General features: G+C 37.9%; 1 long non-coding RNA gene across 1 annotated transcript; it reads left to right on the forward strand.

Annotated features, from left to right (window-relative positions):
• Positions 1-6,538: 6,538 nt before the first annotated feature.
• Positions 6,539-11,074, forward strand: LOC131358315 (uncharacterized). Its single transcript, XR_009205369.1, has 3 exons — positions 6,539-6,655; positions 7,834-7,932; positions 11,012-11,074. It is a non-coding gene; the product is annotated as an uncharacterized LOC131358315 (long non-coding RNA).
• Positions 11,075-15,198: the final 4,124 nt, after the last annotated feature.

Genomic DNA, 15,198 nt, shown 5'->3' on the forward strand with positions numbered 1-15,198 from the left:
ATAACCAATAATAAATGCATTTAGTTATTCAGGATGACATTCTGCAGTTTTCCAGTGCTCGATGGTAGAAATGTTGTGTCAGCTGCTGCTGTATCTGCTCCAAATCTAGGTCAAATTAATGTTTCTCAGGAGGATTGTGTGGACTGGTTTCTTCTTCACACTGTAGGAAAAAGAAAAAAAAGAAAAAGAAAGCCCTCTACACTCTGGACAAAGATCTCAGACCAAAAGGAATATATTCCTAAATAAAGAATCAGTCTGGAGGGAAACAAATCTAATACTGATAATTACTTAAATGAATTGTGCATCAATAAATTTATTGCATGAATACAATGAGATACAATTTTACCGTTTAACTAGCAATATATTTATATTTATTCTTTGCATTTATTTCATTATTTGCATTTGCATTTTAATTTCTAACATAATTCCTTTCTAAACAAATACTTAACCATCTAGTTTTATTATTTTTTAAATGTATTTTTAGTCATCATTTTTATATTTATATGTCAAGTTATTATTAACACATGTTCTTATGTTAAATGAAGTAATATTTAAATTTAAAAAAATAACACAACCCATACATTTATAGAAATTCAGGTTTTATTTAGGGATAAATTAACAGTGCGTTTCAGGATATTTCTTTTCCATATGGACATCCTTTAGTCTGTAATTTAAGAAAGATATCTTTAAGTGCACACACTTTAGTAGACAGTAGTAAAAGATTACAGGTGATGAATGCAGACATTTGAATGTTTTAGAAAAGTGCAGCGTCTATGGAGCAGAGGCAGAGAGAGAGAGAGAGAGAGAGAGAGAGAGAGAGAGTAGTTGACATGCTTTCAGTCATTGATCTCCTCCACAACAGACAACAGAGAGCAGCTATAAGAGAAACCAGAACTATAACCAGATCTGGATACTTGGCCTCACTTTATAGAGCAAAGATCCACCTCAAAGACATCTTGCTGGGACTGAACATCTAAATAGTTTGTAGACATATTTAACTTGTCAGTGGGAATGGCGAAAGTCATCTTTGCAGTCATTTTTGCCCTGTATATGACTCAGACATATAGGAACTGAAACCCACCTGCTGTTTTCATGTTTATCCCTTACACTGCTGTTGAAAAGTAGTGGAAATATGTTATTATTTAGAATGAAAAGCATATTTAGACATTACTCTTTTCTTTTTTCCAGGTACAGACAGTAGGATTTTTTATGGATAGTTTTATAGTTTTCAATGTCATATAATCACTTTCATGATCTTGTGTTTTTTGCTTAATTTGGGATTAAAGAATGTTGAATTTCCATTCTTATATTCTATTTAAACCATGAATAAAAAAGTAATTTTTATCAGGCAATGCTGGGAAATGAGGAATTTTTGTCTTGCTAATTTAAAATATATTAAGTTAGAAAGTGCAAATATACATGGATTTCCTGATATATATGAAATGACTAAATATATATTACTGCATAATTAGTTCTCCACTGCACTTTCACACAAGATAAAACTTGAATTGTTAGGCATGCCCTAACAACAACAATAATAATAATATTAATAATAATAATAATGATAATAATAATAATAATGATGATGATGATGATGATGATGATGTGTAGGTTAGCAAAACTGTTGGTCAGTTTCTGACTGGTGTTAGTATTTTTATAGAAATTTCATATGAATACTAATCTTTAAATAATATTGATTTTCATCTTACAGCTTAAGATGTAACTACAGCAAACCTACTTGGAAAACATGCGAATTTACAGGATTAATGCGTATTTATGAAAGTAAAGAATGTTTAAAAAATATTTATTTAGTTACTTAGTTCGTTTATTTTTTTTATTTTTTTTAAATTACTTTTGACTAGTTCTACTTAATAATAAAAAAAAAGCTCTTACAAAATAACGTTCTGTCATTTCAATGGAAATCATGAAAATAAATTCCCTTTTTTAATCTTTCTAAACCTTAAGTCATGAAGTCAGTGTGGCCCGGATGAACTCTTGCAACAGTGGCATTTGCCATTCATGACGTTCCTAAAGAATCCTCTAAGAGCAGTGCAGCTTTTGTCACAGACCCCTATGAATGTTAACGCAATATGGTCACAGCCTGGCCAAAGCTGGGGTGGGATTGTTTTCAGACGCTTAATTCAATTTGTCACCTCCATTCTGGAGGCCTCGAGTGCCCTAATTTGTGTTAATGAGGGGTAATAAAGTCATAGCTCCTCGCCGTATGCCAGAGGGAGGGCGAGAGAGAGAGAAGGAGGTGGGAAAGGAGGGGAGACTCTCTCTTTCTCTCTACCTATCACTCCTTCTCTCAGTCACAGGCTGAGCACACCAATCTGTTGTTGTGTCCTCCCCAGCGCCTGGCCTCCATTGTTCCCCTTATTAGGTAGCTTTTGTTGCGTTAGTGCCGTCGCCATCTGCTGTGCTGTCGAGGCCGTAGGTGCGGGCAGGGGGCATTATGGGGGATAACACTCACTCCCCTCACTTCTTGCTGAGCTACAAAAGAGCTGGCGTGTCCCCAGCTCTCTCTGGCCACCCTCACATAAGGGCCCTTTCAAACTTGACGGAATTAGGGAGAGATTGATGTTCCTGGGCCGGGGGAATGCCACAGGAAGTATGGAAGGGTAGCAAGGCGGAGCACTCTTGTTCACTTACCTCAGCTGTACTACAGAGAGATTGTTTAAGTGTGTGTGTGTGTGTGTGTGTGTGTGTGTGTGCACATGTTCCTGTGCGCGTGCATGCTTATGGCAGCAAGAGACAGAGTGCAGGAGATTAAGGAAAGTTATTGTTAACAGCAAGTCTGTTATTTTAAAAAAGAGTTCCTGCCATGTGTCAGCTGTTAGACCGGATAAACTCACTTCAGGAAGCCTTTAAATGTTTAAACGTGTAAATGTTATTGTGCGAGTTGTCAGAGCTTATCCACTCAAATGGGGAGGTCTTCATTTAAGCTCATAGGTTTTCTCCCGATATGAGGTTTAACATGTTTGTACAGTGTATTGAGAAGCATTTAGCGAGAAAAAAAAGAAAGTGTTTTATTAACAAACACATACGCACACACACAGATAGAGATACACACAGCCACAAAATCACAACAGATAATGACATATTAAATACTGACAGTGAAATGACCTTCTTGAATGTAAAACTTAAGGACAAAAAATTCTAGTGTAAGATATTTAGTAAAAGTAGGATTTGACAGATGCAAAGTGTGTGTGTGTGTGTGTATGTGTGTGTGTGTGAGAGAGAGAGAGAGAGAGAGAGAGAGAGAGAGAGATTTGATTCTGTAGGTGGCAGTGTGGCCCAGTTCATGTTACTACAGAGCTCAATATCACCAAACAGTTTAAGCAACAAAATCTGATCACTGACAAAAAAGTACCTCAAAATCAAAACATTTCTCCTCTAAAAGCTTACCAATGACTGACCTCATATTAACACTGTGAGGGAATAAACAAACACAGAGACAGACACACAAGCAAATAAAAAAACCCAAACCATACTATAATATATGGTATATGCTATGGTATTCTATATAATATGTTATTTTTAAAATGCCTTTTTCTAACCATTGTTTATAGGAGATCAGTCTGGCATGTGTGTGTGTGTGTGTGTGTGTCTGGTACTTTCATTTGTTTACAAGAAGCAGGAGAACATAAAAGGAAGGGGAAGGAAAAAAAGTGAAGTGTATTGGCTTCCTGGGTTTGTTTATTTGTTTTGCTGTCGTCTTTTGTCTCACTCTCTTTTCAGTGCCATATCAAACAGAGTGGTGTAATGGATTAGTGTAACCCCCGAATGACCCTGTCCAATGGGGCGACGTGCTTCTGAGCTCCCAGGATTTCTCACTCAACCAGCCACCACACCACACCACACCACCACACACCATGTGTGTGTGTGTGTGTGTACACATGTGTGTGTGTGCGTGTGTGTGTGTGTGTGTACACATATGTGTGTGTGTATGTGTGTGTATGTGTGTACACACACATATGTGTGTTTGTGTGTGTGTGTGTGTGTGTGTGTACACACACATGTGTGTGTTTGTGTGTGTGTGTGTGTATATGTGTGTACACACACATATGTGTGTTTGTGTGTGCGTACATGTGTGTGTATATGTATATATGTGTTTGTGTGTGTATGTGTGTATGTGTACACATATGTTGTGTGTGTGTGTGTACATATGTGTGTGTACACATATGTGTTGGTGTGTGTACATATGTGTGTGTAAGTGTACACATGTGTTTGTGTGTGTATGCGTGTGTAAATATGTGTGCGTATGTGTAGACGTGTGTGTACACGTGTTTGTGTGTGTGTGTTTATATATATGTGTGTCTGTGTGTACACATGTCTGTGTGTTTGTTCGTACATATGTGTGTGTATATGTACACGTGTACACCTATGTATGTGTGTGTCTGTTTGTGTGTGTGTTCAGGTGCAGATGTGTGTTTGTGTGTGTGTTGGTGCAGACGTGTGTATGTGTACATGTCTGTTTGTGTGTGTGTGTGTGTCTGTTTGTTTGAGTGTGTGTGCGCATGTGTGTGTGTGTGTGTACATATGTGTGTATATGTACACATGTCTGTGTGTGTGTGTGTGTGTGTGTTGTGTGTGTGTATGTGTGTGGGTGCAGACCTGTGTGTGTGTGTATGTGTGTGGGTGCAGACCTGTGTGTGTTTGTGTGTGTGTGTGTCTGTGTGTGTATGCTTGTGCAGATGCATGCAATAGTGTTTCTTTTTTAATAAAAGAAAAGTACTCGACTAGTCAGTGCACTGGTCAAGTGCGAAATTTCTAAATTGATAATAACTACACAGTGCATAATGAGCTCTGCAGCTCATGATTTTGGTGGACTCATGAGACAGCAGGTTATTTATCATGTAGACACTTTGCCATTTCTACCTCAAACTGTTCAGGCACAAACTTTAGAATTACTGCAGCTTCTGCTTAATGCCTTACATTAGCATTTTCTAGAATAGTGCTTCTTTCACGGGTCTGAAATGTAAGGTATGCAGGAGCTGGTTGCAATTTCCATTATTGACAGAAAGTTATATGTTCACTTTGAGTAAACTTCAAAACAAACAAACTTTACCACATACACTTGCGATAAATTTCAACACACATATAGTCACAGGCTTCTTTTCATTTCTCCTCTCTCTTTTCCAAAACCATTACTTCCACACTCCTCTCTGTTCCAGAGACCAGGAAACAGAAATTAGGTGGTTAATAAACCACATCTCACACTGCGAGGCTCGCTGATGCATTCCTTCACTCGCATGCATTAAATATGCCACATACTTACATTCATACCAGTCATGGTTCTTTCATAACAATCTCCTCAAAAATCCCCACAGAATGTCCCGCTGACACCATTCAGTAACAAACGCACGGGAAATGTATTATTTTAGCTGCAAACGTTTGAGCTGGAATTAGGGATGGTGAATAACTTAGGAGATGTTATTGGACCTCGCATATCCTTATAGTCAAACTTCATTAAATGTGCTGACTGATCTTATGTGCAGTCTGTTGTGTTTATAGCGCGAGCGAGCAGCCTGCGTGTTAACAGCTTATTAACAGGGAGGTGGTTTGGTATTACTAATATCAACAAACCACACCAAAAGACCTGTTCTGAACAACGCAGGCAGAACAGTACAAGAGATTAAATGGATAATTACAAGTGTTGTAGAGCCAAATGTTTTAGATTCAAAGAAAACATGTGGTAAAGGTTCGCATGTGGCCAAATCTACCAAAAGAAAACCAAAAAGAAAATCATATAGTAGAAACCACAGTGATTATTCCGTAACAGCGACGATGGATTTATACATAAGCAAATAACTAAATCAGATTTTAAACAAACTAACTAACGAATGAATAAATAAATCATGCCATTTTCTATTAAAATGATACTCCTGTAATAAATGATGCATTTGTGTGGTTTACACTAAACATTACAGGCCTTAATGTGAAGGTTAAGAGGTCTAAAGAACTTCATATTTTTAATTGTTTTCTTGCAATGTAATTCATTTTCAGTGTAATAGCGAATAACATACAATAATCAATACATCTAAGATTCAGTACACAAATACACTCACACACATACCAACACCCACACAGCCACACGCTTCATATTGCTTCATCCTGTGCCAAAAAAAAAGAGTGAGACAAAAATCTTTTTCATGCCTGCAGCTACATTACTCCCATGCAAATTTCTCTCTCTCTCTCTCTCTCTCTCTCTCTCTCTCTCTCTCTCCAGGCCTTGGCGCACCACTGCTCTCAGAGGGTTCAAATAAGCGCCAGCGCTGAACCATGCTGCACCCCCTCCTCCCCCTCCGTTCATTCACAGCCGCGTAATTGGTAGTCAATTTGCGCTCCCTCTTCGCCCATTGTGCTGCATTTTGCTCCGACAGAGTGCGGAAGATTAATGGCCAAGTGCAGTCAAAGGGGCTGCGCCTCAGCAAGCATGGGCAGCCCTAAATCCATTACACCAATTTCCCCTGTCCTGTGCTCCAAAAAACGCCAGAGAGAGGATGAAGAGAATAAAAGAATCAAAGCAGTCAGATGGCCATTGAAACACAGGAACACAAAAGAGAGCGTGAGACAGGGGGAAAAAAATCACATTCAGATTTGAGAGAAACCGTGCAAATATTCTACTCACCATTTTGCCTCATTTTCTCAGGTTTGTCTTTACAATTGCTGAAATTCATGCAGTTACTTGTGTGAATAATAGTTCTATGCAGCAGCAAGTCTTAGGTATGTATACTGTCTGTTATCAATAGATAATTAACAATGCAGTTAGATTTTTCCTTTAATTTTTTTACTCAACTCATCAGTTCTGTGCCCTAAATTGTCTCTAGTTGTGCCTCAGCTTGCTGTAACTGTGCCACACTGCTATACGCTAATCACATTGTCTCTGCTTCAGTTTCAGCAGTGTCCTCCCTATACCCTAGTGTAATGTACACTGTCTACGTCCTTATGGTGTCTTCACTGTTATTTAACTTCTCTTTTACCGAGCATTGTCTTCTCTGTTACTTAACTGCTTCCTATCGTCTAATTAACTGTCTTCTCTGTGATTTAACTGTGTCTTCTCCATGGGTTAATTGTGTCTTCTATGTTAATGCTGGATTCTGCATCTAACTATCTCCCATAACACCACATGGCCTACAAACATGGCTACGATAGACTCCAACTCCCATCACACATTCTAACTCACCTGATTACTAATCACATTCAGTCACATAACCACAGCACTTGAAGACACTTTTACTGAAGTATAAACTCTGTGTTCTCACAATATTTGTTACCAAGCCTTCTGTGGTACCACAGTCTTTCCATTTCTGATCTTCTCGTTTCTGTTTTTCTCATTTTTCACCTGTCCAGTTTGTATTGTTTGTACATCACGTGTCCCTTTCCTGCTCTCTGACCAAGTTTTGGCCTCACTTTATGGATTCTTCTACAAGCTATCATAATAAAGCTACCTTATATCTGCTACCTGACATTTGTTACTTAGTTGATCCAGAGGCAGTTGGTCTATTTGAATGCAGTTTTGAATTGTTTAACATATTGTAGAAATTAGAATTTTCGATGCCTCATGCAAACACCAAATTGTGTCCTTTCTGTGTCCTAATTATCTGTCCTCCTTGTCATAATTGTTCTTCCCTCCATACCCTAACTGTACACTCCAAGCTGTTCCACTTTGTTCATGTGCCTCCTTATGCCCTCTGTTTACTCTCTGTCTCTCTCTCTCTCTCTCTCTCTCTCTCTCTCTCAGTGTGATTGCTGTAACAACAAGCTGCAGGCTGTAGCTTTGTTTTGTTGCTTTTTTTTGACTATTGTTCTATTGTATGTGCCTGACAGGCAACAGCTAACACACAACAGTGTGTGTGGGTGCGAGTGCCTATGTGTGTGTCACTGCTCATGGACAGGTCTGTTGTGCTGAGGTGACAGACAGAATGTGTAAGTAGAAAGAAGTGTGAGAAGTGTGTGTGTATGTGTTTAATGTTAGTGAAGAGCCAATGAGCAACTTTTCTCTTTCTCCCACCTTCTCTCTCTTTCTTTCCCTTCTCTCAGTGCTATTTTTAAACCAATTTTTAAACAATAGGATTTTGACAACAATCTCACACACACACACACACACACAGAATTTGGTCATCACTGAGAGCAGAGATTTTACAACAATGCCAACAATTAATTGTGGTATGCCTTTGTGGGATACATTCTTGTGTGTGTGTGTGTGTGTGTGTCTGTCTGTGTGTGTGCACGCATGGCTCTCCCAGTCCATGGTGTTCATAATTCTTGGTCCAGGCTTCAAAGCCCTTGGCAGATTAACACAGCCATAGCACAGTTCAATTGGACTGGCTGTTTAATTTATGTACCTTCGCTTTGCACCTGTTGGGCCTACACAGTAAGCTGTGTGTTTGTGCGTGGACTCTGGAGGTCACTGTGCCGCTCGCCTAGACATGGCATGAGAGATGGTGCACAGTCATTTTCTTTACAGCTCTGACACATGGGGTCTGTGACAGGTTTTGAGCTTGGGGCTGAGCGAGACAGGACACTCATAGGTGAACTGATAAACTTGTGCTGATCAAGCCGATAAAATTGGGCAAACCAGGCGTGACGTAAAAGCTCCCTAATGCGCACAAGCTGTGGATTAATGGGGCCGACAATGGCTCACCTGGATCTCCACAGTCGAGACACATGGGAGCAACATCACTCCTAATCAAAAGCAACTCCAGAGTATAATAAATAATAGAAATTTTGTAAATTGTAGTATATCTTTTTCAAAGTTCTTTGCATTACTCATGGATTATTATTAGAACACTCAATACATTACAAAGAATTTAGAAATAAGAAAAGGAAAATACAGAGACCACTGCCCAATCTCCAGATTTGAACCCTATTGAAAATTTCTGGAATGTCATCAAGAGGAAGATGGATGGTCACAAACCATCAAGCAAAACTGAGCTGTTTGCTTTTTTGCAAAAAGAGGGGTAAAAAGTTCCCCAAAACGCATGGAAATCGGGGTTATTCCGCCAAATACTGATTTCTTAATGTTATTTAGCCAAAGCATTAACACAATTTGTTTACAATTTATTTGCATTTTGTTTTATTTGAGTTATTAAAGCTCTGCATGATCTTGGGTTATTTTGATGTGTTGTCATTTCCTTTAAATATACACTCTAAATAACAATAGTTATATTTTGAATTTAGGAGAAATATTGTCAGCAGTTCACAAAAAATGAAACAAAACTCTTCATCTCACCAATACATGCATCTGTAAGAAAAAAACATAAGAAACTGATTATTTTGCAGTGGTCTCTTATTTTTTTCCAGAGCTGTATGTTATGTATGAAATATGTGATAAATGATAAAAAAAAGCCTTTTGGGAGAGGAAGTCACACATATTTTTAATTCTAACACCTAATAAGTTGATGTTAACAATAACATTCAAACCCAGTAGCTGTCTCCCGAGTGAGCCAACACCTATATCGAGAAGCTCCCACTTAGCAGCACGGAATATCTTACAACTGTTTCGCATTAAGGCCTTACCGTGCTAGAGTTTCTGAAGGAGAGAGTGAGTGAGACAGACTGAAGGGAGAAAGGCAGAATTATGACAGAGGTGCGTGGATGGGTGCTTAGAGTGTTAATAAAGATGTCAGGCGAGAACATCAAGAGACACAAAGTCTCATTTTCGGCCAAGGTGCTGCCCTGCAGATGTGCAGCCGTGAAACACACATCGGCCTGTAAGCGACTCTGTCCAGCTAACAGACCCAAATCTGTGCCGTGCCGTTTGAAGTGGATGCCAAGAGGTGTCCAGAGCCTTAAAGACCACCAATTTATTACAACACCGTCCTGCTGAGAGCAAAAAGGTCAAAGGGCAATCCTGTGAGCCCCATAAAAAAACCTTTCTCTTTTTCTTTTGCTCTTCTCTCTGTTATATCCTCTTAACATTCTCTTCTTTCTTCACCGTTTTTTTTTTTTTTGCTTTCCCTTTCTTCCCTCATCTCTTTTCCTCCAGGCTTCCAGCACCTGTTTAGCACCTTGGGCTTTTTATATGTATAGTCAGGGCATTTTTTGTGATTCATTTTACATTTATTCCTGCTAAACAAAACCATTCCCTAGGCAAGAAAAATGTAGACAGTAAAAAGTGATGCTTCCAAGTTAAAGGTGTTTTTTTCAGCCCAGCTAAATCTTTGAAAAGTATACAGTATCTGTAGTGAAAATTTCTTTTTAAATGCAAATTTTGAAGAAATTTACTGGTATTAATGAGTAAGAAGCAATCTGTTGTCCTATAAAGTGTTGTAGTATCTACAGGGAAAAGGGACGTTGCTATAAATGTAGCTATATAAATATAATTTTTAAATTAAAAAGTAATCAGGCACCTGACCGTATTTCACATACATTTTTGACTGCCCCAAAAGTCAACAGTCCTTAGACTTTTAATATAAAGGAATTTGAAGCAAATAGGCATTCTGTTTTTTCCCTATAGTGGAAAACTATTTTTGAGGTAATTATAATTAAGTGGCATATGCAGTTGAAAATACATATACATACAACATATACGCTGAAAATACTGGAGTAGTCCTTTACGTTAGAACTCATATGCCCTACATACAACTATCCTTTTAACTCCAGTCTTTGATTTTTTTTCTTTTTATTCAGACATGTATGTTATTATATTGGCGTCATAATGTCATTTTCTTTGACTAAGCGAAAGCCAAAATGTGAGATGAGCTGACTATATTTTTCGAACATTCTAACCCAACGGGTTGTGGTATGAACATGCAGAAATATGAGAGCTGCTGATGAATCCAGTGAATGATTTCAACTGTGAATGGTTCAACAGGGCCACACACACTTCTGTGGTTGAATGTAAGGCTGTTCATTGAAATGGGTGTTACCATTACTCACTAAAGCACAATGATCCCAAATCCACAAACATGTTAAAATGCACTTATCCGCTACCACCACCCTCCAATGAAGTCTCACTTTCTAAATGTGTGTGTGTTTGTGTGTGTGTGTGTGTGTGTTTCAGGATGGAAAAAGAGATGGAGATAGAAATCAAAGAAAATATCTGGCACATAGATTTACAACCCAGGTGAGATGTGAGATGTTTTCACTGCCTTCTAACCAGCAGAGAGAGAGAAAGAGACAGACAGAGAGAGAGAGAGAGAGAGAGAGAGAGAGATTTTACACATGGATTTATGATTTGTTTTCTGGCAGAAATATATCCAACTTCACAGATTAACACACTGCTGTCCCCCGTATGATGGATTCAAGGCTGGCCTGCATGTGTTGGCCTTTTTAAGCTGATTGGTAACTCTCAGTTATTTCGATGGTGACACAAATAAAATATTCTGTCAATTCCTACACAGTTCGAATTGACAGAGGTTATTAGAATCTGGCATAACTATACTTTTTAATCCGTGGAGAGCTAACGCTAGAAGGCAGGCTTTAGAAGTCTTGATTTGCAGTGAAGAAGCGAGCAAATCCGAGCAGAAGAAATACTCTGTTCACAGTGTTCCATACTTGTGATCCAAAGCGGATTATGGTGCTTCATCAGCTGACACCTTAGATGTGCTGAATGCTTTCAGGAATGTATTTGGCACTGCTATCCAGGAAATAGCAGGAAAATTCACCTGTTACTCTACACACTGAGTTCATAAATAATACAAAAGGTTACTCGATGGTGTGTGTGTGTGGTTGTGTTTGTAGCTGTGTGTGTGTGTGACAGTGAGAGTCTGAGTTAGCATTCGTCTTTGTTTTGAACATGTGAACAGGCTTTATGGCGTATTATTCTTGCCAGTTGCATGGGGATATTTTTTCTCCCCATCTGTATATATGATGGGTCACCTTCAGTTTAGATATGGACAGTGGACTCAAGTTGTGAAGCTCACACAGCTCATACCCAGAGGGAAGAATCATTTCTCCGCATCTGCTATTTTGTTGCACATTTTTTTGTTTCTCACATTGTGCTTAACCCTGGGTTATCATCGTTCTACACCTCGCTTTTAACCCTGGGAAGAGGACCCCTTTTTACTCAGGGTTACGAATCTCTACTCCAAAGAAGGGTTAGCAGCATTTCTACAGTGCCAGTCGTGTAGAGTGTGAAATGATGTGGTGTTAGAATGTGACGCTAGATGTTCAGCAACAGAAACCCAACAAGAAATTGAAAAGCACATGCCTCAAGTCACATGCCTTATACAGACACAGAAACCCTGCATGTTGTGTTAGTTACACAACATCTGTAAAAAAAAATTTTTCCATTATTTAGATTTGTTGTCTTTTTCACTTTTTCTTTCTTTAGGATTTATGTGGCGACATTTGTTTCTGACTGAAAAGCATGAGACGACATTATTTAAACTGGTCACACAATGTATTTACCACAAAACTGCCAATAAGAACATTAACCCTGGGTTTAGCAATGTACAATGTGAAACGTTAGATTATGAATATCAAGGATTAATTGTTAACCCCAGTAGGAGCAGTGTGAAACCCATTTACCTGGAGTTTACAAAGACCCATAGTTAACTAAAGTGTGAAAAGCCCTAAAGTCTATTTCTAATGGTTGAGCCACTAGAACTGCTTGAACCTTGGCATGGAGTCTAAAAGTCTTTGTAGAAGTAGACTTTAGGCACGAACACCTTTCTGAAAAGATATTCCCTCAGTTGGAGTTTTGATGATAGTGATGGAGAGCACTGTCTAACACTTCAGTCCAAAATCCCCTTGATGTGTTCAACTGGGATGAGATGTAGTGATTGCGAAGGCCATATGTTTCAGTGAGTCCTTTTTCTGGTTGGATGGGCATGCTGTTATCCTGGTATAGATAGAAAATGTTTCATCATAGGTTAAGGAGATCAGTCAAGAGATTTTATTCTGACTGACAGTGAATCTCCTTAAAATGGACCCATGCCAGCAAAACCTCCAACAACATAACAGAACCTGCATTTCTCATTTTCATTTGTCCCCAACATGTATTGTCTAAAGCGATATCAAAGATCTGAAGAGTTTCACGTAAGAGCTGAATTTCTGGGTAAGCTTGCTCTCTTGATTTAATATCCAGTAACTGTTTGCATGTTTTGTTGTGTTTGATATATATATATATATATACATATATATATATATATATATATATATATATATAGTCCTATTGTTTATTGAGATACACACAAATAGGTATGTTTAGAGTTTTCTGATAGTAAGTCCATAAATCCAAGCACTCGCGCTACCAGCAGATGGGAGCAACTTTACACTGTCTTTCTCAAGGTCAGTCTTTTGCTCTGTGTAAGACCCAGGGACCAAATACTAACAGGATACATCCAGCCAAGTAAGATCTGTACTTGTTGAACATGCTAGGAAAACACTTCACATGGTCAAATTTTGACATTTCCTACTCTATGGAGTTAAATCTGAGCTTATCTAAAATATAACATGTTTCTCTTTTTGAACCAGATGTAAAGTTATAGAATTTTGATATGTTATCAATAAATAATTCACAAAGTTCTGTTGGAAAAATTTGACATATTTTCATTAAGTCATTTACACATTTTTAAACCATGTCTGCTATCCTCCGGCTAAATAATGTGAGCAATTATGTCTGTTTTGATGATGATGTGATGACGTGGTAGCTGAATAAAAATTTAATTGATTGTGCTTGCTGTATATGTGCTTCACTATGGCACATTGCTCGGAAACATTTTTATCCAAATCACATTGGCAGTGAGTGTGTGAGTAAATCACTTAACTGTCTTTTGGCAGACTGAGTGGTTTATATTAACTTGTTTTTTTCCATGTCATTTCCATGTCATTCTGGATATGTACAATAAAATTGTAATTAAATAAATGATTAATTTTATTTTTAGTAATTAAAATAAAATTAAGAATTATATATCTGATAAATTGAATAGAATTGTCTAGCACTATCTATCTATCTATCTATCTATCTATCTATCTATCTATCTATCTATCTATACATTCACAGACTGACACACGTATAATGCAGAGGAAATGTGATATCTTGCTGTCAGATGAACAACAGATTAAGAAAAAAGCTTAGGCGAAATAAACCCAACACTTTGACATTTGGCATTGCTATATTGCAAATTAAAAAAAATCACCATGTAGAAGTGTTAAATGTCTTTAGTCTTTTGTGTGCAGTTCATTATTTATACAAAATATGACTCAATTACCTTTATCTGCATTCCAGAGTGATTGCTTTAAATCATTTTGTCTCCTGTGTGTCTGCTTCTTGTCTGACCATTCAGTGTATGTGCGTGTGGGTGTGTGTGATCTCTGACCCCGTGTCCTCTTCTCTGACCCACAGATATCACTCATTGCTGTTAATATGATGGCGCCAGTGACCTTGAGGCCTACACTTGTAAATACACCCTCAGAGACATGCATGCTGTCTCTCTCTCTCTCTCTCTCTCTCTCTCTTTCTCTCTCACTCTTACTCGTACTGAGATTCTTTTTGACATTTAAAATTCACCTCTAGACGAGTTTGTTGTAGGCAGTCATGTTTTAATTGCTGATCGTTTTCAAACACAGTGCCCACATGTCTTTAGACAACATTGTCAGCTTCTCAGGAAAAAAGAAAGCTTTAACATTTTCTCTCCATATCCCGGCAACTTAAATTCACTATGACAAAAATAGTTTTAAATAAATACTAATAATGAGGTTATTAATTAGTAGATATTCAATTTAATAATAATATTATTCAATTTCAAATCAATCTTTCAACGCTTAGTGAGAAACTCAAGCATTTTTTGTGTATATGTGTGAGAGAGTCTTCATTAACCTGAGCATTTCTACAGGGGTGTTTCAGTGTTACACAGCAGCCTTGTTTAATACGCTGATTGCCTCAAAAATGACAAATGAAGGATGAGCTTGGGATTCAGCTCTAAAATCCAAATAAATCCACAATGGCCTGTTTTACACACACCTGTTATAAACACACATACACATCAAGTTTTATGCTGTCCACCTGTTGTCTATACGTCATAGAAACGGTTGTAATATTGGGCAAGAGGTGAGCATGTTATAACCGTGAGATGAACCTGATCCTCTGGTGAATGCTAATGAATGTCATGTTCTTGGAAAAATGTATGCGGGGCCTACAATATATATATATATATATATATATATATATATATATATATATATATATATATATATATATACATACCCCAGGGAATTTAAGTTTGAACTTGTCTGCTCAGAGAT

This window comes from Hemibagrus wyckioides, linkage group LG08, assembly GCF_019097595.1.
Source record: "Hemibagrus wyckioides isolate EC202008001 linkage group LG08, SWU_Hwy_1.0, whole genome shotgun sequence".
Lineage (NCBI taxonomy): Eukaryota > Metazoa > Chordata > Actinopteri > Siluriformes > Bagridae > Hemibagrus > Hemibagrus wyckioides.